Below are 27,013 nucleotides of genomic sequence, written 5' to 3' on the forward strand. Positions count from 1 at the left end.
GTATGCAGTATCCTAGCGTCTAGCCGTGTGCTTGTTCTGTTCTTGTGGATCTCGTCATGGCGGCAGGCGGCGGCGGCGGCAAGCGCCCTAGATGGCGATACCTAGTAGCGAGACGCAGGTATACACCGATAGATCTGATTGATTTTTTTAGGCAAATCTGATTGATACGTGTACACAGCTGGCAAAACAACCACACATGTGCGAGGCCGCAATGGCTTATTGGTAACATGGGCTGGGCTTCCTTATTTTTATGCGTTGATAAAGCAAGCATTGGGCTAATTAAGTTAATTACTTCCGGCCATTAGCACATCTGCAGTAAAATAACTAGTACAGCCCGCTGCAAATCCATGGGGGTGGCGAGCAATTGGCAGGGGTCTAGCCCCTGCTCGCCCCCTTGTCTCCGCCCCTGGGGTGGAGCCAGGATTTAAATATCGGGGCGAAAAGAGAAGAACCAACCGTCATGTAACAATATACATACCAATATATATATTCTATCAATGTAGTGTTGTTACATGTCTAATTTTCCTAACATATATTAACACAACATTAGTATAATTTGTCTAAGATTTATAAACATGTATCATAAAATTGTGACATGATACAAGTTTATATTCTGACACATTGTTAAACTGTCTCTTCAGATTTAAGTTTGCATTTACCTGTAACAATGTACTCGAGTTAATAATGTCCTAAAATCTTAATTTATCTTCAGTTTAAACTAGAAAAATACCGCTAAACAAAAGCAAATGATATGTTAGATCTATTTCTTTCAACTGTCTACATAAAATTAGCACGTGGTATTACTGAGTTATTAGACACTAGTTGCATCATACGAAAGTAGATTAGCTATAAATATGTACCTTGATGCATGGCACATCTTTACCTTTACCTAATAATAAAGCAAATTGGGTTTCTTTCGTCCGTCATGGCATTTTTCAGAAAAGTCCCTGTCTTTTCTTGAAATCAACCCGCCGTCCGGATTTAAGTCACACCCGAACCGTTATTTTATATTTTTCAAAAACCCCCCTGATGTTTTAGTTAATTCATCCGCGGATCATATTTAAGTCCAACAAATGATTGTCAAAACCATCCATATCTTTTAAACCGTAACTCTAATTTGAACGTGTTATATATGAAATTTGATTAGAAAAATATGTGGAATATGAATATGAGATTATTTTTACCTGTTAAGCATTTTTAAATATTATTTTGAAATATATTTGAGTCAAATCAAATGATTTTCTAAATTATATGTATCTTTTAAACCGTAACTTCGATTTTAACATATTATATATGAAATTTTATTAAAAAAATGTGTGGAGTGTAAATACGATGTTAATTTTACCTATTAAATATCAGACGCAGGTATATGCCGATGGATCTGATTGATTTTTTTAGGCAAATCTGATTGATACGTGTACACAACCGGCAAAACAACAACACATGTGCGAGGCCGCAATGGCATATTGGTAACATGGGCCGGGCTTCCTTATTTTTATGCGTTGATAAAGCAAGCATTGGGCTAATTAAGTTAATTACTTCCGGCCATTAGCACATCTGCAGTAAAATAACTAGTACAACCCGCTGCAAATCCATGGGGGTGGCGAGCGATTGGCAGGGGTCTAGCCCCTGCTCGCCCCCCTGTATCCGCCCCTGGGGTGGAGCCAGGATTTAAATATAGGGGGGCGAAAAGACAAGAACCAATGGTCATGTAACAATATACATACCAATATATATATTCTACCAATGTAGTGTTGTTACATGTCTAATTTTCCTAACATATATTAACACAACATTAGTATAATTTGTCTAAGATTTATAAACATGTATCATAAAATTGTGACATGATACAAGTTTATATTCTGACACATTGTTAAACTATCTCTTCAGATTTAAGTTTGCATTTACCTTTAACAATGTACTCGAGTTAATAATGTCCTAAAATCTTAATTGATCTTCAGTTTAAACTAGAAAAATACCGCTAAACAAAAGCAAATGATACGTTAGATCTATTTCTTTCAACTGTCTACATAAAATTAGCACGTGGTATTACTGAGTTATTAGACACTAGTTGCATCATACGAAAGTAGATTAGCTATAAATATGTACCTTGAAAAAAAGATCCGGGAGAGTTCACTGAAGATAAATAAAAACTGGTGGACATATAAAAACTGGTGTTATTTAGTATAAAATTTCAAGATGAGACTGTTCCTATCGTAATTGCAAGCTAGTTGAGTTGGTTTTATCCGTGGGCACAATAGGGAAGGTCCATAGTTTAATCCCCTCGCGCCCCTCTTTTTTGGGGCCCCTCTTTTTAGCTGCTCGTCCGTTCGTCCAGTTTGGCCCACCTGGGGGATAACCGAAAAAATTAGGGAGCTATGTGTGTTATGGACGAAACAAAATCTATACACATATTTTTTTTCTTTTCTTAGGGCAGCCGTGTGGGAGCTACTATATGACGCTGGTTGCGTCAAATAGCGCGTGGGACGCACAACAGTTCGCGTTTGGGCCAGTCCACTGGCAAGCACCGAAATAACCTGTATTTGCAAGGCACGAGCTATAATTCAAAAAACGACGTGTGGAACACTGAAACACATGACCTTAAAGACCGGACCACGTGCCGCTAGCCACGACAACAAACGCAAGATATAAAATACTTTTTGATTTTTTTAAAAATATGAATTGCCGAATATTCTTCGAAAAATGAGCATTTTTTGAAATTACGAACAATGTTTTTAATATTCCGTCCATTTAAAAAAAACATGTTTTTTAAATAACATCATTTGTTGAACACAAAAACCTTTTATCAAAACCCAAACATTTTTTTAATTTGTGGCCGGCTTTTGAAAACGGAACATGTTTTCAACATTCAGAACAAAATGTGTTCTTAAACTTAGACATTATTTTGAATTTTTGAACATTTTACTAAAAGAAGAATATATTTCATTTTCTAGTATTTTTTAAAATATATTTTTTAAATCACAAACAATTCTGTAATATTTCTTAGTTTAAAAAAAATCGGAACGAGAAAATGAATTAATGTTCCAAATATATTTTAAAACACAAACGCAATATTATAATTCAATATTTTTCGAAAATTATACAAAAAGTAAAATTCTGAACTTTTTTGAAATTTTTTAATTACGAAATAAGTTAAAAATAAAAATAAATTTGGACCGAAAAACAAAATGGGCCAGCCCAGTGCGAACTCAAATTATCTACCGCCCAGTGCGAGAAATAGTCTTTTTGAAGCTACATGGGTAGGCAAATAAATGGGCTGGCTTTACTAGGCCACATCATGTGCGGGCCGATTACGAAATTCGTGATTGCTAAAAATACAGATGGACGCACAAAAATTTAGTACCACCTCGGATAGAAAAATAAATTTTGACGGTGAACGGATGAAAAAATTGGCGAAACGCACCTTGCTCTATTAGTAGGTATAGATATAGATTCTTCCTCATCCCCCTTTTTCAGTTCCCATTTGGACATTTTCCACCCGATGTTGCATTGCAGTTTCATGTTGGGATGGAAGGCTAACTCTCTGTCCTCTGATCTGATAGATGAGAATACGTAAGTTAAGTCTTTATGGTGCATGGCATTTGTAATTCTTTTTAATTTCAATTGAAAAAATATTTACAGCTATTTTAATGCACATTCAGTATATTTTACAATGGTGTGCACATAGACAGAGTTCTTTATATTACAGCTGATGCCACAGACGTAATATTGATGGCTAGCTAATTTTTATGGCCTCTTACTACCCATTGGAGGTATTGTGCATTGCTAAAGAGAACAAATTACCTTGGCAAAATTTCATTCAACCAAATCGCAATTAAATATATAGCAACAAATTCCCGCAGCAACACACGGGGTATCATCTAGTAAATATATAGCAACAAATTCCCGCAACAAGTTCTATTTATATATATGCATAACGTGTACAATATGTAGTATCGTAAAATACCAGCAAACAAAAAAGGTTTAAATGGAAAACACAAAATTAAAAGAAAAATAAAAAATAAAACCAAAACCCACCAAATATTTTAGTACCGGTTGGTGTTACCAACCGGTACTATAGGGCTCCCCGCCCCCGACGCTGGCTCGTGCCACGTGGTGGCCCTTTAGCGGCGGTTCGTGCAGAACCGGTACTAAAGGGGGGACCTTTAGTCCCCATCCTTTAGTGCCGGTTGCAGAACCGGCACTAAAGGCCCTTACGAACCGGTGATACAGCCCGGTTCTGCACTAGTGATTCAGAATAATCTTCATGCTTCAACTTCATATAATTTTAGAAACATGCAACATATGTATCCCAACTCCAATGCATCGGCAACCCCACAAATCTATATGCCGATGAACAACATGATGAGTTCGGTCAATCAAGTTGAAACACCTCTTATAGGAACTTCCAATAGCATGCGACAAAGTGTTTCACATTTTTATTCATCGACAACTAATTTGCACTAGACTAGTTCAACCATGCCGATGGATGGGAGAATTGGCCATGCTACTACTAGCTATTCGGCGAATTACTCTCAACCGTCATATACTACACCTCATGTCAATAATTTTTTAGCAACATACACGACTGTATATGTTCATAATTCGACTTCACACCTTTCTGGTCATAGCCGAATAAATGTAAAGTTTACAGGAGCAGTTGTGCCCAATATTATAGAATATGAGGTAGTGGTGGCTGCATTGAAGAGTTTAGCCCAAAATAAGAGGATTAGTGCTCTTTGCCTTCAACAACATGAAAAGGGGCTATTTCCTGATTATGCGGCAATAAAAGCTAGAGTTTTGCAAGAAGATGAATCTTTGCCAATTGATAAAATTGGAGAGTAAAAATATGGTTTTATGATACGTCTCCAACGTATCTATAATTTTTTATTGTTCCATGCTATTATATTATCCATCTAGGATGTTTTATATGCATTTATACGCTATTTTATATGATTTTTGGGACTAACCTATTAACCTAGAGCCCAGTGCCAGTTTCTGTTTTTTCCTTGTTTTTGAGTTTTACAGAAAAGGAATACCAAACGGAGTCCAATTGACGTGCCAATTTTTGATGATTTTTAATGGACCAAAAGAAACCCCCACAATAAAAGAGTTGGGCCAGAAGAGTCCCGGGCCGTCCACGAGGGTGGGGGGCGCGCCCTACCCTCCAGGGCGCGTCCCCCTATCTCGTGGACGACTCGGAGACCCCCCTGACGTGAGACCTACGCCAAAATTCCTATAAATACAAAAACCTCCAGAAAATAACCAAGATCGGGAGTTCCGCCGCCGCAAGCCTCTGTAGCCACCAAAAACCAATCGGAACCATGTTCTGGCACCCTGCCGGAGGGGGGATCCCTCACCGGTGGCCATCTTCATCACCCGGCGCTCTCCATGACGAGGAGGAAGTAGTTCACCCTCGGGGCTGAGGTTATGTACCAGTAGCTATGTGTTTGATCTCTCTCTCTCTCTCGCTCTCTCTCTCTCTCTCTCTCGTGTTCTTGATTCGGCATGATCTTGATGTATCGCGAGCTTTGCTATTTGATACGTCTCCAACGTATCTATAATTTTTTATTGTTCCATCCTATTATATTATCTGTTTTGGATGTTTAATGGGCTTTATTATGCTCTTTTATATTATTTTTGGGACTAACCTATTAACCGAAGGCCCAGTGCAAATTTCTGTTTTTTGCCTATTTCAGTGTTTCGCAGAAAAGGAATATCAAACAGAACCCAAACGGAACGAAACCTTCGCGAGGATCTTTTTTGGAACAAATGCAATCCAGGAAACTTGGAGTGGAAGTCAAGGAAGCAACGAGGCAGCCACGAGGCAGGAGGGCGCGCCCAGGGCGGGTAGGCGCGCCCCCACCCTTGTGGGCCCCTCATAACTCCACCGACCTACTTCTTTCGCCTATATATACTCTTATACCCTGAAAACATCCAGGGGGCTACGAAACCACTTTTCCACCGCCGCAACCTTCTGTACCTGTGAGATCCCATCTTGGGGCCTTTTCCGGCGCTCCGCCGGAGGGGGATTCGATCACGGAGGGCTTCTACATCAACACCATAGCCTCTCCGATGATGTGTGAGTAGTTTACCACAGACCTTCGGGTCCATAGTTATTAGCTAGATGGCTTCTTCTCTCTCTTTGGTTCTCAATACAAAGTTATCCTCGATGTTCTTGGAGATCTATTCGATGTAATACTTTTTGCTGTGTGTTTGTCGAGATCCGATGAATTATGGGTTTATGATCAAGATTATCTATGAACAATATTTGATTCTTCTCTGAATTCTTATATGCATGATTTGATATCTTTGCAAGTCTCTTCGAATTATCAGTTTGGTTTGGCCTACTAGATTGATCTTTCTTGCAATGGGAGAAGTGCTTAGCTTTGGGTTCAATCTTGCGGTGCTCGATCCCAGTGACAGAAAGGGAACCGCACGCATTGTATTGTTGACATCGAGGATAAAAAGATGAGGTTTATATCATATTTCTTGAGTTTATCCCTCTACATCATGTCATCTTGCTTAAAGCGTTACTCCATTCTTATGAACTTAATATTCTAGATGCATGCTGGATAGCGGTCGATGTGTGGAGTAATAGTAGTAGATGTAGAATCGTTTCGATCTACTTGACACGGACGTGATTCCTATGTTCATGATCATGCCTAGATATTCTCATAACTATGCGCTTTTCTATCAATTGCTCGGCAGTAATTTGTTCACCCACCGTAATATATGCTATCTTGAGAGAAGCCACTAGTGAAACCTATGCCCCTCGGGTCTATTTTACATCATATTAGTTTCCGTCAACTAGCTATTTCTGTTGCCGTTTATTTTTTAATCTTCATTTTCCAATCTATAGAACAAAAATACCAAAAATATTTATCTTATTATCTCTATCAGATCTCACTTTTGCAAGTGGCCTTGAAGGTATTGACAACCCCTTTATCGCGTTGGTTGCAAGGTTCTTGATTGTTTGTGCAGGTACTAGGCGATTTGCGTTTAGTCTCCTACTGGATTGATACCTTGGTTCTCAAAAACTAAGGGAAATACTTACGCTACTTTGCTGCATCACCCTTTCCTCTTCAAGGGAAAACCAACGCATGCTCAAGAGGTAGCACGAAGGATTTCTGGCGCCGTTGCCGGGGAGATCTACGCCAAGTCAAGACATACCAAGTACCCATCACAAACTCTTATCCCTCGCATTACATTATTTGCCATTTGCCTCTTGTTTTTCTCTCCCCCACTTCACCTTCGCCGTTTTATTCGCCCTTTTTCGTTCGTTCCTTTTCGCTTGCGTCTTGTGTGGCCGTGTGTTAGATCGTTTGTTTTGCCGTTATGGCCAGTCCTTCTATCATTGTTAGTACTCATGATCATGAAGTTCTTAATTTTAATCGAAGGAAGGGAGAAAATCTAAAAGATGCTTGGCATAGAATTTGCAATTCTCAGAATAGATCCACTAGGAAGCAATCTACTTCCGTTCTTCTCCGCAATTTTTATGTAGGCATCACTCCTTGGAACATATATATTCTTGACACCATTACCAGAGGGAATTTCTTGGGTAGCCATACTTTTGATTCTTATAATTCTATGATAGATTTGTTTGGCCCACCACCTCTTTTGGTTAATGGAACTATTTTAACTTTGGAACATGTGATGCAAAGGCTTGAAATTATCGAAAATAAAGTTGCCACTTTAGAGTTGATCAAGAATTTGGATAAAAAGATCCACAACCAAATTACCCAATATGGATCTAGGGTAGGAGTTACTCTGAATTTTTTTCGAGAAAAAGAACCCATAGTTAATGAAAAGATAGATCAAGATTCCACTAGAATTGATAAACTTGAGGATATTACCACCAACTTAGGGTCTGCCTTTTCTACCATGAGAAACACTTCAAATCCTCCTACTACCAAAGTTGCCAAATTTATGTATGTTCCGAAAAATAAGGGTGAATCTTCTAGTAAGGAAAATGCGGATCTCAAATCGATAAGTGTTCACCCCAACTTTTTCGCTATCATTAAGGAACCTTTTGCTACAAATGAATTTCTTGATTTCTTGCCTAAGAGTTTGATCATTAATAAAAAGAAGGAAACTCCTAAGGGTTATAAGTGTTCAATTGAAGAATTTCCTACCAAAGATGACAATACCTAGATCTATTCTTGTTTTTATGCCTAGCTAGGGGTGTTAAACGATAGCACTTGTTGGGAGGTGATACGTCTCCAACGTATCTATAATTTTTGATTGTTCCATGCTATATTATATTCTGTTTTGGACATTATTGGGCTTTATTATACACTTTTATATTATTTTTGGGACTAACCTATTAACCTGAGGCCCAGCCCAGAATTGCTGTTTTTTGCCTATTTCAGAGTTTCGCAGAAAAAGAATATCAAACGGAGTCCAAACGGAATGAAACCTTCGGGAACGTGATTTTTGGAACGAACGTGATCCAGAGGACTTGGACCCTATGTCAAGAAAGCAACCAGGAGGGCACGAGGTAGGGGCGCGCCTACCCCCCCAGGCGCGCCCTCCACCCTCATGGGGCCCACGTTGCTCCACCGACGTACTTCTTCCTCCTATATATACCTACGTACCCCAAACTACCATATACGGAGCCAAAAACCTAATTCCACCGCCGCAACCTTCTGTACCCGTGAGATCCCATCTTGGGGCCTTCTTCGGAGCTCCGCCGGAGGGGGCATCAATCACGGAGGGCTTCTACATCAACACCATAGCCTCTCCGATGATGTGTGAGTAGTTTACCTCAGACCTTCGGGTCCATAGTTATTAGCTAGATGGCTTCTTCTCTCTTTTTGGATCTCAATACAATGTTCTCCCCCTCTCTCGTGGAGATCTATTTGATGTAATCTTCTTTCGCGGTGTGTTTGTTGAGACCGATGAATTGTGGGTTTATGATCAAGTTTATCTATGAACAATATTTGAATCTTCTCTGAATTCTTTTATATATGATTGGTTATCTTTGCAAGTCTCTTAAAATTATCAGTTTGGTTTGGCCTACTAGATTGATCTTTCTTGCAATGGAAGAAGTGCTTAGCTTTGGGTTCAATCTTGCGGTGTCCTTTCCCAGTGACAGTAGGGGCAGCAAGGCACGTATTGTATTGTTGCCATCGAGGATAACAAGATGGGGTTTATATCATATTGCATGAGTTTATCCCTCTACATCATGTCATCTTACTTAAAGTGTTACTCTGTTCTTTTGAACTTGATACTCTAGATGCATGCTGGATAGCGGTCGATGTGTGGAGTAATAGTAGTAGATGCAGGCACGAGTCGGTCTACTTGTCTCGGACGTGATGCCTATATACATGATCATACCTAGATATTCTCATAACAATGCTCAATTCTGTCAATTGCTCAACAGTAATTTGTTTACCCACCGTAATACTTAGGCTCTCGAGAGAAGCCACTAGTGAAACCTATGGCCCCCGGGTCTATTTTCCATCATATTAATCTTCCAACACATAGTTATTTTTATTATCTTTTATTTTACTTTGCATCTTTATCATAAAAATACCAAAAATATTATCTTATCATATCTATCAGATCTCACTTTCGTAAGTGACCGTGAAGGGATTGACAACCCCTTTATTGCGTTGGTTGCGAGGATTTTATTTGTTTGTGTAGGTGCGAGGGACTCGTGCGTGGCCTCCTACTGGATTGATACCTTGGTTCTCAAAAACTGAGGGAAATACTTACGCTGCTTTACTGCATCACCCTTTCCTCTTCAAGGGAAAACCAACGCAGTGCTCAAGAGGTAGCAAGAAGGATTTCTGGCGCCGTTGCCAGGGAGGGTTACGCGAAGTCAAGTCAAGATTTGACTCCCGACAACGAGCCATTTCTGGCGCCATTGCTGGGGAGTCTATGCAAAAGTCAACATACCAAGTACCCATCACAAACCCTTATCTCCCGCATTACATTATTTTCCATTTGCCTCTCATTTTCCTCTCCCCCACTTCACCCTTGCCGTTTTATTCGCCCTCTTTCTTTTCCGTTCGCCTCTTTTTCGCTTGCTTCTTGTTTGCTCGTGTGTTGGATTGCTTGCTTGTCACGATGGCTCAAGATAATACTAAATTGTGTGACTTTACCAATACCAACAACAATGATTTCCTTAGCACTCTGATTGCTCCTCTTACCGATACTGAATCTTGTGAAATTAATGCTGCTTTGTTGAATCTTGTCATGAAAGATCAATTCGCCGGCCTTCCTAGTGAAGATACCGCTACTCATCTATACAGCTTCGTTGATTTGTGTGATATGCAAAAGAAGAAAGATGTGGACAATGCTATTGTTAAATTGAAGCTATTTCCTTTTTCACTTAGAGATCATGCTAAAGCTTGGTTTTCGTCTTTGCCTTAAAATAGTATTGAAGGAAATATGCCCTAGAGGCAATAATAAAGTTATTATTTATTTCCTTATATCATGATAAATGTTTATTATTCATGCTAGAATTGTATTAACCGGAAACATAATACATGTGTGAATACATAGACAAACAGAGTGTCACTAGTATGCCTCTACTTGACTAGCTCGTTGATCAAAGATGGTTATGTTTCCTAGCCATAGACATGAGTTGTCATTTGATTAACGGGATTACTTCATTAGGAGAATGACGTGATTGACTTGACCCATTCCGTTAGCTTAGCACTCGATCGTTTAGTATGTTGCTATTGCTTTCTTCATGACTTATACATGTTCCTATGACTATGAGATTATGCAACTCCCATTTACTGGAGGAACAATTTGTGTGCTACCAAACGTCACAACGTAACTGGGTGATTATAAGGGTGCTCTACAGGTGTCTCCAAAGGTACTTGTTGGGTTGGCGTATTTCGAGATTAGGATTTGTCACTCCGATTGTCGAAGAGGTATCTCTGGGCCCACTCAGTAATACACATCACTTTAAGCCTTGCAAGCATTGTGACTAATGAGTTAGTTGCGGGATGATGTATTACGGAACGAGTAAAGAGACTTGCCGGTAACGAGATTGAACTAGGTATCGAGATACCGACGATCGAATCTCGGGCAAGTAACATACCGATGACAAAGGGAACAACGTATGTTGTTATGCGGTCTGACCGATAAAGATCTTCATAGAATATGTGGGAACCAATATGAGCATCCAGGTTCCGCTATTGGTTATTGACCGGAGAGGTGTCTCGGTCATGTCTACATAGTTCTCGAACCCGTAGGGTCCGCACGCTTAAAGTTACGATGACAGTTATATTATGAGTTTATATGTTTTGATGTACCGAAGGTTGTTCAGAGTCCCGGGTGTGATCACGGACATGACGAGGAGTCTCGAAATGGTCGAGACATAAAGATTGATATATTGGAAGCCTATGTTTGGACATCGGAAGTGTTCCGGGTGAAATCGGGATTTTTCCGGAGTACCGGGAGGTTACCGGAACCCCCCGGTAACTTAATGGGCCTTAGTGGGCCTAGGTGGAAGAGAGGAGAGGAGGCCAGGGCAGGGCCGCGCCCCCTCCCCCCCAGTCCGAATAGGACAAGGAGAGGGGGGCGGCGCCCCCCCTTCCTTCCTCCCCTCCACCTCTTCCCCCTTCCTCTCCTAGTCCAACATGGAAAGGGGGGAGTCCTACTCCCGGTAGGAGTAGGACTCCTCCTGGCGCGCCTCTACCTCCTAGGCCGGCGGCCTCCCCTTGCACCTTTATATACGGGGGCAGGGGGGCACCTCTAGACACATAATTGATCAACGATCTTTTAGCCGTGTGCGGTGCCCCCCTCCACCATATTACACCTCGATAATATCGTAGCGGAGCTTAGGCGAAGCCCTGCGTCGGTAGAACATCATCATCGTCACCACGCCGTCGTGCTAATAAAACTCTCCCTCAACACTCGGCTGGATCGGAGTTCGAGGGACGTCATCGAGCTGAACGTGTGCTGAACTCGGAGGTGCCGTGCGTTCGGTACTTGATCGGTCGGATCGTGAAGACGTACGACTACATCAACCGCGTTGTGTTAACGCTTCCGCTTTCGGTCTACGAGGGTACGTGGACAACACTCTCCCCTCTCGTTGCTATGCATCACCATGATCTTGCGTGTGCGTAGAATTTTTTTGAAATTACTACGTTCCCCAACAGTGGCATCCGAGCCTGGTTTTATGCGTTGATGTTATGCACGAGTAGAACACAAGTGAGTTGTGGGCGATATAAGTCATACTGCTTACCAGCATGTCATACTTTGGTTCAGCGGTATTGTGAGATGAAGCGGCCCGGACCAACATTACGCGTACGCTTACGCGAGACCGGTTTCACCGTTGCAAGCACTCGTTGCTTAAAGGTGACTGGCGGGTGTCTGTCTCTCTCACTTTAGTTGAACCGAGTGTGGCTACGCCCGGTCCTTGCGAAGGTTAAAACAGCACCAACTTGACAAACTATCGTTGCGGTTTTGATGCGTAGGTAAGAATGGTTCTTGCTAAGCCCGTAGCAGCCACGTAAAACTTGCAACAACAAAGTAGAGGACGTCTAACTTGTTTTTGCAGGGCATGTTGTGATGTGATATGGTCAAAGCATGATGCTAAATTTATTGTATGAGATGATCATGTTTTGTAACCGAGTTATCGGCAACTGGCAGGAGCCATATGGTTGTCGCTTTATTGTATGCAATGCAATCGCCCTGTAATGCTTTACTTTATCACTAAGCGGTAGCGATAGTCGTAGAAGCATAAGATTGGCGAGACGACAACGATGCTACGATGGAGATCAAGGTGTCGCGCCGGTGACGATGGTGATCATGACGGTGCTTCGGAGATGGAGATCACAAGCACAAGATGATGATGGCCATATCATATCACTTATATTGATTGCATGTGATGTTTATCTTGTATGCATCTTATCTTGCTTTGATTGACGGTAGCATTATAAGATGATCTCTCACTAAAATTTCAAGATAAAAGTGTTCTCCCTGAGTATGCACCGTTGCGAAAGTTCTTCGTGCTGAGACACCACGTGATGATCGGGTGTGATAGGCTCTATGTTCAAATACAACGGGTGCAAAACAGTTGCACACGCGGAATACTCAGGTTAAACTTGACGAGCCTAGCATATGCAGATATGGCCTCGGAACACGGAGACCGAAAGGTCGAGCGTGAATCATATAGTAGATATGATCAACATAGTGATGTTCACCATTGAAACTACTCCATCTCACGTGATGATCGGACATGGTTTAGTTGATATGGATCACGTGATCACTTAGAGGATTAGAGGGATGTCTATCTAAGTGGGAGTTCTTAAGTAATATGATTAATTGAACTTGAATTTATCATGAACTTAGTCCTGATAGTATTTTGCAAATTATGTTGTAGATCAATAGCTCGTGTTGTTGCTTCCCTATGTTTAATTTTGATATGTTCCTAGAGAAAAATTATGTTGAAAGTTGTTAGTAGCAAAGATGCGGATTGGATCCGTGATCTGAGGATTATCCTCATTGCTGCACAGAAGAATTATGTCCTTGATGCACCGCTAGGTGACAGACCTATTGCAGGAGCAGATGCAGACGTTATGAACGTTTGGCTAGCTCAATATGATGACTACTTGATAGTTTAGTGCACCATGCTTAACGGCTTAGAATCGGGACTTCAAAGACGTTTTGAACGTCATGGACCATATGAGATGTTCCAGGAGTTGAAGTTAATATTTCAAGCAAATACCCGAGTTGAGAGATATGAAGTCTCCAACAAGTTCTATAGCTAAAAGATGGAGGAGAATAGCTCAAGCAGTGAGCATGTGCTCAGATTGTCTGGGTACTACAATCGCTTGAATCAAGTGGGAGTTAATCTTGCAGATAAAATAGTGATTGACAGAATTCTCTAGTCACCATCACCAAGTTAGTAGAACTTCGTGATGAACTACAGTATGCAAGGGATGACGAAAGTAATTCCCGAGCTCTTCGTGATGCTGAAATCGACGAAGGTAGAAATCAAGAAAAACATCAAGTGTTGATGGTTGACGAGACCACTAGTTTCAAGAAAAGGGCAAAGGGAAGAAGGGGAACTTCAAGAAGAATGGCAAGCAAGTTGCTGCTCAAGTGAAGAAGCCTAAGTCTGGTCCTAAGCCTGAGACTAAGTGCCTCTACTGCAAAGGGACTGGTCACTGGAAGCGGAACTACCCCAAGAATTTGGTGGATAAGGAGGATGGCAAAGTGAACAAAGGTATATTGGATATACATGTTATTGATGTGTACTTTACTAGTGTTTATAGCAACCCCTCGGCATTTGATACTGGTTCAGTTGCTAAGAGTAGTAACTCGAAACGGGAGTTGCAGAATAAACAGAGACTAGTAAAAGGCGAGGTGACGATGTGTGTTGGAAGTAGTTCCAAGATTGATATGATCATCATCGCACACTGTTTACATGAATAAAACCTTCTATGGTCATACACCCAATAAAATGGTTTGTTGGATCTCGATCGTAGTGATACACATATTCATAATAATGAAGCCAAAAGATGCAAAGTTAATAATGATAGTGCAACTTATTTTTGGCACTGCCGTTTAGGTCATATTGGTGTAAAGCGCATGAAGAAACTCCATACTGATGGGATTTTGGAATCACTTGATGCTTGCGAACCGTGCCTCATGGGCAAGATGACTAAAATGACGTTCTCCGGAACTATGGAGAGAGCAACAGATTTGTTGGAAATCATACATACAGATGTATGTGGTCCCATGAATATTGAGGCTCGTAGCAGGTATCATTATTTTCTGACCTTCACAGATGATTTGAGCAGATATGGGTATATCTAGTTAATGAAACAGAAGTCTGAAACATTTGAAAAGTTCATATAATTTCAGAGTGAAGTGGAAAATCATCGTAACAAGAAAATAAAGTTTCTACGATCTGATCGTGGAGAAGAGTATCTGAGTTACGAGTTTGGCCTTCAGTTAAAACAATGTGAAATAGTTTCACTACTCACGCCACCTGGAACACCACAGTGTAATGGTGTGTCCGAACATCGTAACCGTACTTTATTAGATATGGTGCAATATATGATGTCTCTTACCGATCTACCACTATCGTTTTGGGGTTATGCATTAGAGAAAGTTGCATTCACGTTAAATAGGGTACCATCTAAATCCGTTGAGACGACATCTTATGAACTGTGGTTTGGCAAGAAACCGAAGTTTTCGTTTCTTAAAGTTTGGGGTTGCGATGCTTATGTGAAAAAGTTTCATCCTAATAAGCTCAAACCCAAATCGGAGAAATGTGTCTTCATAGGATACCCAAAGGAGACAGTTGGGTACACCTTCTATCACAGATCCGAAGGCAAGACATTCGTTGCTAAGAATGGATCCTTTCTAGAGAAGGAGTTTCTCTCAAAAGAAGTGAGTGGGAGGAAAGTAGAACTTGATGAGGTAATTGTACCTGCTCCCTTATTGGAAAGTAGTTCATCATAGAAACCAGTTTCTGTGATGCCTATACCAATTAGTGAGGAAGTTAATGATGATGATCATGAAACTTCAGGTCAAGTTATTGCTGAACCTTGTAGGTCAAACAGAGTAAGATCCGCACCAGAGTGGTACGGTAATCCTGTTCTGGAGGTTATGTTACTAGACCATGACGAACCTATGAACTATGAAGAAGCAATGGTGAGCCCAAATTCCGCAAAATGGCTTGAGGCCATGAAATCCGAGATGGGATCCATGTATGAGAACAAAGTATGGACTTTGGTTGACTTGCCCGATGATCGGCAAGCCATTGAAAATAAATGGATCTTCAAGAAGAACACTGACGCTGACGGTAATGTTACTGTCTATAAAGCTCGACTTGTTGCGAAAGGTTTTCGACAAGTTCAAGGGATTTACTACGATGAGACCTTCTCACCCGTAGCGATGCTTAAGTCTGTCCGAATCATGTTAGCAATTGCCGCATTTTATGAAATCTGGCAAATGGATAAACAAAACTGCATTCCTTAATGGATTTATTAAAGAAGAGTTGTATATGATGCAACCAGAAGGTTTTGTCAATCCTAAAGGTGCTAACAAAATATGCAAGCTCCAGCGATCCATCTATGGACTGGTGCAAGCATCTCGGAGTTGGAATATACGCTTTGATAAGTTGATCAAAGGATATAGTTTTATACAGACTTGCGGTGAAGCCTGTATTTACAAGAAAGTGAGTGGGAGCACTACAGCATTTCTGATAAGTATATGTGAATGACATATTGTTGATCGGAAATAATGTAGAATTATTCTGCAAAGCATAAAGGAGTGTTTGAAAGGAGTTTTTCAAAGAAAGACCTCGGTAAAGCTGCTTACATATTGAGCATCAAGATCTATAGAGATAGATCAAGACGCTTGATAAGTTTTTTTTCAATGAGTACATACCTTAACAAGATTTTGAAGTGGTTCAAAATGGAACAGTCAAAGAAAGAGTTCCTTGCCTATGTTACATGGTGTGAAATTGAGTAAGACTCAAAGGCCGACCACGGCAGAAGATAGAAAAAGAATGAAAGTCATTCCCTATGCCTCGGCCATAGGTTCTATAAAGTATGCCATGCTGTGTACCAGATCTATTGTATACCCTACACTGATTTTGGCAACGGAGTACAATAGTGATCTAGGAGTAGATCACTGGACAACGGTCAAAATTATCCTTAGTGGAATAAGGATATGTTTCTCGATTATGGAAGTGACAAAAGGTTCGTCGTAAAGGGTTACGTCGATGCAAGTTTTGACACTAATCTAGATGACTCTAAGTCTCGGTCTAGATACATATTGAAAGTGGGAGCAATTAGCTAGAGTAGCTCCGTGCAGAGCATTGTAGACATAGAAATTTGCAAAATACTTACGGATCTGAATGTGACAGACCCGTTGACTAAAATTATCTCACAAGAAAAACATGATCACACCTTAGTACTCTTTGGGTGTTAATCACATAGCGATGTGAACTAGATTAATGACTCTAGTAAACCCTTTGGGTGTTGGTCACATGACGATGTGAACTATGGGTGTTAATCACATGGTGATGTGAACTATTGATGTTAAATCACATGGCGATGTGAACTAGATTATTGACTCTAGTGCAAGTGGGAGACTGAAGGAAATATGCCCTAGAGGCAATAATAAAGTTATTATTTATTTCCTTATATCATGATAAATGTTTATTATTCATGCTAGAATTGTATTAACCGGAAACATAATACATATGTGAATACATAGACAAACGAGTGTCACTAGTATGCCTCTACTTGACTAGCTCGTTGATCAAAGATTGTTATGTTTCCTAGCCATAGACATGAGTTGTCATTTGATTAACAGGATCACTTCATTAGGAGAATGACGTGATTGACTTGACCCATTCCGTTAGCTTAGCACTCGATCGTTTAGTATGTTGCTATTGCTTTCTTCATGACTTATACATGTTCCTATGACTATGAGATTATGCAACTCCCGTTTACCGGAGGAACACTTTGTGTGCTACCAAACATCACAACGTAACTGGGTGATTATAAAGGTGCTCTACAGGTGTCTCCAAAGGTACTTGTTGGGTTGGCGTATTTCGAGATTAGGATTTGTCACTCCGATTGTCGGAGAGGTATCTCTGGGCCCACTCAGTAATACACATCACTTTAAGCCTTGGAAGCATTGTGACTAATGAGTTAGTTGCGGGATGATGTATTACGGAACGAGTAAAGAGACTTGCCGGTAACGAGATTGAACTAGGTATCGAGATACCGACGATCGAATCTCGGGCAAGTAACATACCGATGACAAAGGGAACAACGTATGTTGTTATGCGGTCTGACCGATAAAGATCTTCGTAGAATATGTGGGAACCAATATGAGCATCCAGGTTCCGCTATTGGTTATTGACCGGAGAGGTGTCTCGGTCATGTATACATAGTTCTCGAACCCGTAGGGTCCACACGCTTAAAGTTACGATGACAGTTATATTATGAGTTTATATGTTTTGATGTACCGAAGGTTGTTTGGAGTCCCGGATGTGATCACGGACATGACGAGGAGTCTCAAAATGGTCGAGACATAAAGATTGATATATTGGAAGCCTATGTTTGGACATCGGAAGTGTTCCGGGTGAAATCGGGATTTTTCTGGAGTACCGGGAGGTTACCGGAACCCCCCGGTAACTTAATGGGCCTTAGTGGGCCTAGGTGGAAGAGAGGAGAGGAGGCCAGGGCAGGGCCGCGCCCCCCTTCCCCCCAGTCCGAATAGGACAAGGAGAGGGGGGCGGCGCCCCCCCTTCCTTCCTCCCCTCCACCTCTTCCCCCTTCCTCTCCTAGTCCAACATGGAAAGGGGGGAGTCCTACTCCCGGTAGGAGTAGGACTCCTCCTGGCGCGCCTCTACCTCCTAGGCCGGCGGCCTCCCCCTTGCACCTTTATATACGGGGGCAGGGGGGCACCTCTAGACACACAATTGATCAACGATCTTTTAGCCGTGTGCGGTGCCCCCCTCCACCATATTACACCTCGATAATATCGTAGCGGAGCTTAGGCGAAGCACTGCGTCGGTAGAACATCATCATCGTCACCACGCCGTCGTGCTGACGAAACTCTCCCTCAACACTCGGCTGGATCGGAGTTCGAGGGACGTCATCGAGCTGAACGTGTGCTGAACTCGGAGGTGCCGTGCGTTCGGTACTTGATCGGTCGGATCGTGAAGACGTACGACTACATCAACCGCGTTGTGTTAACGCTTCCACTTTCGGTCTACGAGGGTACGTGGACAACACTCTCCCCTCTCGTTGCTATGCATCACCATGATCTTGCGTGTGCGTAGAATTTTTTTGAAATTACTACGTTCCCCAACAAGTATTGATTCTTGGAATAAGGGCAAAGATGCTTTTATCTCTAAGTATTTTCCTCCCGCTAAGATCATCTCTCTTAGAAACAATATCATGAATTTTAAGCAACTTGATCATGAACATGTTGCACAAGCATGGGAGAGGATGAAATTAATGATACGTAATTGCCCTACACATGGTTTGAATCTTTGGATGATTCAAAAAATTTATACCGGATTGAATTTTGCTTCTAGAAATCTTTTAGATTCGGCCGCGGGAGGCACTTTTATGGAAATCACTTTAGGAGAAGCTACTAAACTCCTAGATAATATTATGGTTAATTATTCTCAATGGCACACCGAAAGATCCACTAATAAAAAAGTGCATGCGATAGAAGAAATTAATGTTTTGAGTGGAAAGATGGATGAACTTATGAAATTATTTGCTACTAAGAGTGTTTCTTCTGATCCTAATGATATGCCTTTGTCTACTTTGATTGAGAATAATAATGAATCTATGGATGTGAATTTTGTTGGTAGGAATAATTTTGGTAACAACGCGTATAGAGGAAACTTTAATCCTAGGCCGTATCCTAGTAATTCCTCTAATAATTATGGTAATTCCTCCAACAATTATTATGGAAATTTTAGTAAGATGCCCTCTGAATTTGAGACTAGTGTTAAGGAGTTTATGAATTCGCAAAAGAATTTCAATGCTTTGCTTGAAGAAAAATTGCTCAAAGTTGATGAATTGGCTAGGAACGTTGATAGAATTTCTCTTGATGTTGATTCTTTGAAACTTAGATATATTCCTCCTAAGCATGATATCAATGAGTCTCTCAAAGCCATGAGAATTTCCATTGATGAGTGCAAAGAAAGAACCGCTAGGATGCGTGCTAAGAAAGATTGTTTTGTGAAAGCGTGTTCTTCTAGTTTCTATGAAAATAAAGATGAAGATCTAAAAGTTATTGATGTGTCCCCTATTAAATCTTTGTTTTGCAATATGAATCTTGATAATGATGGGACCGAATATGATCCACCTTTACCTAGAAGGCATTCCCAAAATTTGGAGTTTTTAGATCTTGATGCAAAAATTGGTAAAAGTGGGATTGAAGAGATCAAAACTCTAGATATTAATGTACCCACTATTTTGGATTTCAAGGAATTTAATTATGATAATTGCTCTTTGATAGATTGTATTTCCTTGTTGCAATCCGTGCTAAATTCTCCACATGCTTATAGTCAAAATAAAGCCTTTACTAAACATATCGTCGATGCTTTGATGCAATCTTATGAAGAAAAACTTGAGTTGGAAGTTTCTATCCCTAGAAAACTTTATGATGAGTGGGAACCTACTATTAAAATTAAAATTAAAGATCATGAATGCTATGCTTTGTGTGATTTGGGTGCTAGTGTTTCCATGATTCCAAAAACTTTGTGCGATTTGCTAGGTTTCCGTGATTTTGATGATTGCTCTTTAAACTTACACCTTGCGGATTCCACCATTAAGAAACCTATGGGAAGAATTAATGATGTTCTTATTGTTGCAATTAGGAATTATGTGCCCGTGGATTTTATTGTTCTTGATATAGATTGCAATCCTTCATGTCCTATTATTCTTGGTAGACCTTTCCTTAGAACAATTGATGCAATTATTGATATGAAGGAAGGGAATATTAGATTCCAATTTCCATTAAGGAAAGGCATGGAAAACTTCCCTAGAAATAAAATAAAATTACCTTATGAATCTATTATGTGAGCCACTTATGGATTTCCTACCAAAGATGACAATACCTAGATATATCCTTGCTTTTATGCCTAGCTAGGGGCGTTAAACGATAGCGCTTGTTGGGAGGCAACCCAATTTTATTTCTAGTTTTTCGCTTTTTGCTTATGTTTAGGAATAAATATTTGATCTAGCCGCTGGTTATATGTGTTTTTATTAGTGTTTGTGCCAAGTTTAACCTATAGGATCTTCTTGGATGATAGTTATTTGATCTTGCTGAAAATTCCAGAAACTTTCTGTTCACGAAAATAATTGTTAAAAATCACCAGAACGTGAGAAAATATTGATTCCAATTGCCGCTGATCAATAAACATATTGTCTAGGTCTTCCTATTTTGGATGAATTTTTGGGGTTCCAGAAGTTTGCGTTAGTTACAGATTTCTACAGACTGTTCTGTTTTTGACAGATTCTGTTTTTCGTGTGTTGTTTGCTTATTTTGATGAATCTATGGCTAATAAAATAGTTTATAAACCATAGAGAATTTGGAATACAGTAGGTTCAACACCAATATAAATAAAGAATGAGTTCATTACAGTACCTTGAAGTGGTGTTTTGTTTTCTTTCGCTAACGGAGCTCACGAGATTTTCTGTTAAGTTTTGTGTTGTGAAGTTTTCAAGTTTTGGGTGAAAGATTTGATGGATTATGGAACAAGGAGTGGAAAGAGCCTAAGCTTGGGGATGCCCATGGCACCCCAAGATAATCTAAGGACACCTAAAAGCCAAAGCTTGGGGATGCCCCGGAAGGCATCCCCTCTTTCGTCTACTTCCATCGGTAACTTTACTTGGAGCTATATTTTTATTCACCACATGATATGTGTTTTGCTTGGAGCGTCTTGTATTATTTGAGTCTTTGTTTTTTAGTTTACCACAATCATCCTTGCCGTACACACCTTTTGATAGAGACACACATGATTCGGAAATTGTTAGAATACTCTATGTGCTTCACTTATATCTTTTGACTTATATAGTTTTGCTCTAGTGCTTCACTTATATCTTTTAGAGCACGGTGGTGGATTTGTTTTATACTCCCTCCGTCCGGAAATACTCGTCGGAGGAATGCATGTATCTAGATGTATTTTAGTTCTAGATACATTCATTTTTATGCATTTCTCCGACAAGTATTTTCGGACGGAGGGAGTAGAAACTATTGATCTCTCATGCTTCACTTATATTATTTTGAGAGTCTTAAAATAGCATGGCAATTTGCTTTAATTATAATATCATGAGAAATTTGATACTAGATAACTGTTTTGAGATATAAAGGTGGTAATATCATAGTTGTGCTAGTTGAGTAAATGTGGAATTGAAAAATACTTGTGTTGGAGTTTGTGATTCCCATAGCATGCACGTATAGTGAACCATTATGTAACGAAGTCGGAGCATGAGGTATTTATTGATTGTCATCCTTTGTGTGGCGGTCGGGGTCGCGCGATGGTTAACTCCTACCAACCCTTCCCCTAGGAGCATGCGTAGTAGTACTTTGCTTCGAGGGCTAATAATTTTTTTCAATAAGTATATGAGTTCTTTATGACTAATGTGAGTCCATGGATTATACGCACACTTACCTTTCCGCAATTTTCTAGCCTCTTCGGTACCGTGCATTGCCCTTTCTCACCTTCAGAGTTGGTGCAAACTTCGTCAGTGCATCCAAACCCCGTGATATGATACGCTCTATCACACATAAACCTCCTTATATCTTCCTCAAAACAGCCACCATACCTACCTATTATGGCATTTCCATAGCCATTCCGAGATATATTGCCATGCAACTTTCCATCGTTTCGTTTATCATGACACGCTCCATCATTGTCATATTGCCTTGCATGATCATGTAGTTGACATTGTATTTGTGGCAAAGCCACCATTCATAATTCTTTCATACATGTCGCTCCTGATTCATTGCATATCCCGGTACACCACCGGAGGCATTCACATAGAGTCATATTTTGTTCTAAGTATTGAGTTGTAATTCATGAGTTGTAAGTAAATAAAAGTGTGATGATCATCATTATTAGAGCATTGTCCCAAGTGAGGAAAGGATGATGGAGACTATGATTCCCCCACAAGTCAGGATGAGACTCCGGACTAAAGAAAAAAGGCCATAAATAAAAGAGAAAATGCCCAAATAAAAAAAATGAGAGAAAAAGAGAGAAGAGACAATGTTACTATCCTTTTACCACACTTGTGCTTCAAAGTAGCACCGTGATCTTCATGATAGAGAGTCTCTCATTTTGTCGCTTTCATATACTAGTGGGAAATTTCATTATAGAACTTGACTTGTATATTCCAATGATGGCCTTCCTCAAAATGCCCGAGGTCTTCGTGAGCAAGCAAGTTGGACGCACACCCACTTAGTTTCTTTTGTTTGAGCTTCCATACACTTATAGCTCTAGTGCATCTGTTGCATGGCAATCCCTACTCCTTGCATTGACATCAATTGATGGGCATCTCCATAGCCCATTGATTAGCCTCGTTGATGTAAGACTTTCTCCTTTTTTGTCTTCCCACATAACCCCTACCATTATACCTTATTCCACCATAGTGCTATATCCATGGCTTGCGCTCATGTATTGCGTAAGAGTTGAAAAGGCTGAAGCGCGTTAAAAAGTATGAACCAATTGCTTGGCTAAAACCGGGGTTGTACATGATATGAATATTTTGTGTGGGGAAGATGGAGCATAGCCAGACTATATGATTTTGTAGGGATAACTTGCTTTGGCTATGTTATTTTGATAAGACATAATTGCTTGGTTAGCATGCTTGAAGTATTATTGTTTTTATGTCAACATTAAACTTTTATCTTGAATCATATTAAATCTGAACATTCGTGCCACAATAAGAAGAATTAATGCTAAGTAGCATTCCACATCAAAAATTCTGTTTTTATCATTTACCTACTAGAGGACGAGCAGGAATTAAGCTTGGGGATGCTTGATACGTCTCCAACGTATCTATAATTTTTGATTGTTCCATGCTATATTATATTCTGTTTTGGCATTATTGGGCTTTATTATACACTTTTATATTATTTTTGGGACTAACCTATTAACCGGAGGCCCAACCCAGAATTGCTGTTTTTTGCCTATTTCAGAGCTTCGCAGAAAAAGAATATCAAACAGTCCAAACGGAATGAAACCTTCGGGAACGTGATTTTTGGAACGAACGTGATCCAGAGGACTTGGACCCTACGTCAAGAAAGCAACCAGGAGGGCATGAGGTAGGGGGCGCGCCTACCCCCCAGGCGCGCCCTCCACCCTCGTGGGGCCCACGTTGCTCCACCGACGTACTTCTTCCTCCTATATATACCTACGTACCCCCAAACTACCGGATACAGAGCCAAAAACCTAATTCCACCGCTGCAACCATCTGTACCCGTGAGATCCCATCTTGGGGCCTTTTCCGGAGCTCCGCTAGAGGGGGCATCGATCACGGAGGGCTTCTACATCAACACCATAGCCTCTCCGATGATGTGTGAGTAGTTTACCTCAGACCTTCGGGTCCATAGTTATTAGCTAGATGGCTTCTTCTCTCTTTTTGGATCTCAATACAATGTTCTCCCCCTCTCTCGTGGAGATCTATTCAATGTAATCTTCTTTTGCGGTGTGTTTGTTGAGACCGATGAATTGTGGGTTTACGATCAAGTTTATCTATGAACAATATTTGAATCTTCTCTGAATTCTTTTATGTATGATTGGTTATCTTTGCAAGTCTCTTCGAATTATCAGTTTGGTTTGGCCTACTAGATTGATCTTTCTTGCAATGGGAGAAGTGCTTAGCTTCGGGTTCAATCTTGCGGTGTCCTTTCCCAGTGACAGTAGGGGCAGCAAGGCACATATTGTATTGTTGCCATCGAGGATAACAAGATGGGGTTTATATCATATTGCATGAGTTTATCCCTCTACATCATGTCATCTTACTTAAAGCGTTACTCTGTTCTTTTGAACTTAATACTGTAGATGCATGCTGGATAGCGGTCTATGTGTCGAGTAATAGTAGTAGATGCAGGCAGGAGTCGGACTACTTGTCTCAGACGTGATGCATATATACACGATCATACCTAGATATTCTCATAATTATGCTCAATTCTGTCAATTGCTCAACAGTAATTTCTTTACCCACCGTAATACTTATGCTCTCGAGAGAAGCCACTAGTGAAACCTATGGCCCCCGGGTCTATTTTCCATCATATTAATCTTCTAACAGCTAGTTATTTTTATTGTCTTTTATTTTACTTTGCATCTTTATCATAAAAATACCAAAAATATTATCTTATCATATCTGTCAGATCTCACATTCGTAAGTGACCGTGAAGGGATTGACAACCCGTTTATTGCGTTGGTTGCGAGGATTTTATTTGTTTGTGTAGGTGCGAGGGACTCGTGCGTGGCCTCCTACTGGATTGATACCTTGGTTCTCAAAAACTGAGGGAAATACTTACGCTGCTTTACTGCATCACCCTTTCCTCTTCAAGGGAAAACCAACGCAGTGCTCAAGAGGTAGCAGGAGGCAAACCAATTTTATTTTTGTTCCTTGCTTTTTGTTTCTGTTTAATAATAAATAATTCATCTAGCCTCTGGTTAGATGTGGTTTTATGTTTTAATTAGTGTTTGTGCCAAGTAAAACTTATAGGATCTTCTTGGGTGATAATTATTTGATCTTGCTGAAAAAGACAGAAACTTTCTGCTCACGAAAACAATTGTTAAAAATCACCAGAGAATGATAAAATACTGATTCCAATTGCAGTAGATCAACAAACAAATTATCTAGGTCTTCCTATTTTTTCAGAATTTTCGGAGTTACATAAGTATGCGTTTGATACGGATTGCTACAGACTGTTCTGTTTTTGACACATTCTGTTTTTCGTGTGTTGTTTGCTTATTTCGATGAATGTATGGCTAGTATCGGGGGGTATGAACCATATATAAGGTGGAATACAGTAGTTTTAATACCAATATAAATAAAGAATGAGTTCATTATAGTACCTTAAGGTGGTGATTTGTTTTCTTATACTAACGGAGCTCATGAGATTTTCTGTTTGAGTTTTGTGTTGTGAAGTTTTCAAGTTTTTGGGTAAAGATTTGATGGATTTTGGAACAAGGAGTGGAAAAATCCGAAGCTTGGGGATGCCCAAGGCACCCCAAGTTAAAATTCAAGGACAACCAAAAGCCTAAGCTTGGGGATGCCCCGGAAGGCATCCCCTCTTTCGTCTTAGTCTATCGGTAACTTTACTCGAGGCTATATTTTTATTCACCACATGATATGTGTTTTGCTTGGAGCGTTTTGTATGATTTGAGTCTTTGCTTTTTAGTTTACCACAATCATACTTTCTGTACACACCTTTTGAAGAGACACACATGAATCAGAATTTATTAGAATACTCTATGTGCTTCAGTTATATCTTTTGAGCTAGATAATTTTGCTCTTGTGCTTCACTTATACCTTTTTAGAGCACGGTGGTGGTTTCATTTTATAGAAATTATTGATCTCTCATGGTTCACTTACATTATTTTGAGAGTCTTTCAGAACAGCATGGTAATTTGCTTTGCCTATAAAATTAGTCCTAATATGATAGGCATCCAAGATTGGTATAATAAAGACTTTCATAAAGAGTGCATTAAATACTATGATAAGTTTGATACTTGATCGTTGTTTTGAGATATAAAGGTGGTAATGTTAGAGTCATGCTAGTTGGGTAATTGTGGAATTGAGAAATACTTGTGTTGAGGTTTTCAAGTCCCGTAGCATGCACGTATGGTAAACGTTGTGTGATAAATTTGAAGCATGGGGTGTTCTTTGATTGATTTCCATATGAGTGGCGGTCAGGGACGAGCGACGGTCTTTTCCTACCAATCTATTCCTCTAGCAGCATGCGCGTAGTGCTTAGTTTTGATGACTTGTAGATTTTTGTAATAAGTATGTGAGTTCTTTATGACTAATGTTGAGTCCATGGATTATACGCACTCTCACCCTTCCATCATTGCTAGCCTCTCCGGTACCGTGCATTGCTCTTTCTCACCTTGAGAGTTGGCGCAAACTTCGCCGGTGCATCCAAATCCCGTGATAAGATACGCTCTATCACACATAAGCCTCATTATATCTTCCTCAAAACAGCCACCATACCTACCTATTATGGTATTTCCATAGCCATTCCGAGATATATTGCCATGCAACTTACCACCGTTCCGTTTATTATGACACGCTCCATCATTGTCATATTGCTTTGCATGATCATGTAGTTGACATTGTTTTTGTGACAAAGCCACTTTCATACATGTCGCTCTTGATTTATTGCATATCCCAGTACACTGCCGGAGGCATTCACATAGAGTCATATTTTTTTTCTAAGTATCGAGTTGTAATTCTTGAGTTGTAAGTAAATAGAAGTGTGATGATTTTCATTATTAGAGCATTGTCCCATGTGAGGAAAGGATGATGGATACTAT

Source organism: Aegilops tauschii, chromosome 2 (assembly GCF_002575655.3).
Source record: "Aegilops tauschii subsp. strangulata cultivar AL8/78 chromosome 2, Aet v6.0, whole genome shotgun sequence".
Classification (NCBI taxonomy): domain Eukaryota; kingdom Viridiplantae; phylum Streptophyta; class Magnoliopsida; order Poales; family Poaceae; genus Aegilops; species Aegilops tauschii.